Consider the following 1,724-nt stretch of genomic DNA (forward strand, 5'->3'; position numbering starts at 1 on the left):
CTTAACCAGAACTTAATCAGAAAACTCGGACCCTTGGAGACCAGGGAGAGCCGATGGACACAGAGAGCGTCCAGGTAGGAGGAAGAAGCACTACAGCAGGTTCGCCATGAGGCCCAGGGTGGGGACAGATCCCATGTCCTCTCGTGTCACTTTCCGCCCTCCTTGCAGGGTTTGTAAACTGGTGGCCGCCGTGGGTTGAATGCGGGGACCTGGGCTGATTGCTTCTCCCCTCATCTTAGTTTGGGCTCCCCTAAGTAGCCCTGGGATAGGTAGCTTATTGGGGAGTTTGTCACAGGACACACATGAGGGAAGCACAGAACGGTCCCCCCAGAACCCAGGGAGCCAGTATCTACCCACCGACTGCTCTACCTCACTGGCCAAGGTGGCCCCCAGGCCATTAGCTCCCTGGTCTTCCCACTGCCCTGTGAGCGGAAAATGACCTCTGGAGGACAGAGACACAACAAGCCATCAGCACAGGACTGAGCACGTGTCTCCTCCACATCCCCACACGCCATCCTAGCCCACAACCTCAGCCTAGAAGCCCCGCCCGCTCAGTGAAGACCTCACGCCCTGGCCTCCCGGGCACCATCGCCTGGGTGAAGAGAGGCCCCAGGAAGTCTACCTGCCCCTGGAAAGACCCCCATCCTCCTACCCCACCACTCAGCCTCCCCATCACCATCGCCTTGAGGTCTTGAGGACAAGCAATGCAGTGTCACAGTGTCTCTTCCTCAGGTCTCATCAGCTGCCCCAAGGCATCTGGGGTTTCCAAGTCACCCCTCACTCTCCAGGGCGACAGTTCTGCACCCCCACCTCCGGGCCGCCCAGCCCCCTTTCCACAGTCCACATCCCCTCCCACTCTCCAGCCCTGTTCCCCGCTCGATCTCACAGCACACACCGCCTCCCGCATGGACCATTCCTCAGCTGGCCGCCGGCACCGGCTCCCAGGCCCCTGCCCTCTGCTTGGCCGGCAGCCTGGGAGCTCTGCCTAGGCTGACGGACGCAGCGAGTGTCTTCACAGACACACACCGCCCTCAAGACTGGCACCGACAGGCAGATCCTGTTAATTAGGGCACCCCAGCCAATGACCTATGGCATGAATATATTAGGTGGATGTCTGGGGGTGATGTTTTCTGGCTTTTTAAACAAGCCCCTCATTAACGCCCTGCCAGGTCTCCTGCTGAAACGGTGCCAGCTCATCTCAGGGGAAAGCAGGGGCTCACCAGGGACAGGAAAGAGACAAGTGCTCCAAGCAATCCTGGCTGAAACCTAATCTCTATTGTATCCTCCTCGGGGAACCAGACCCCGTCTAAGTCGTTGGGACACATCGCGATTTCCTTGCCAAAACGCGGGGGAAGCCTACGGCCGGCCATGCTACCCTGAACAAGCCCAATCCCATCCGATCTCGGACGTTAAGCAGGGTCGGGCCTGGTTAGTACTTGGATGGGAGACCACCTAGGAAGACCAGGTGCTGTAGGCATAAAAAATAAAAAATAAGGGATTGTAAGCTGACAAGTTCCTTGCAATCTGTGAGGTCGACCAAGGGCTGCCTTGCCTAAAAAAAAAGGGGGAGGGGGCGGGGAAGCCATTTCCCAACTCCAGGAAACATGAAATGGGTCTAGCATGCAACACTGCATAGGGACTCATCTCCCTGAGAACGATTTCAGGTGTGAGGCTACCTATGCCATAGCAATGATGACTATGATGATGATGATGATGATAAGTTT

General features: G+C 57.1%; 1 pseudogene; it reads left to right on the plus strand.

Moving 5' to 3' along the window:
* Positions 1-1,361: 1,361 nt before the first annotated feature.
* LOC111745759 lies at positions 1,362-1,477 on the plus strand (annotated as a pseudogene).
* The last annotated feature ends 247 nt before the right edge of the window (positions 1,478-1,724 follow it).

The sequence above is a fragment of the Pteropus vampyrus genome, unplaced genomic scaffold (genome assembly GCF_000151845.1).
Source record: "Pteropus vampyrus isolate Shadow unplaced genomic scaffold, Pvam_2.0 Scaffold164, whole genome shotgun sequence".
In the NCBI taxonomy this organism is placed as follows: Eukaryota; Metazoa; Chordata; class Mammalia; order Chiroptera; family Pteropodidae; genus Pteropus; species Pteropus vampyrus.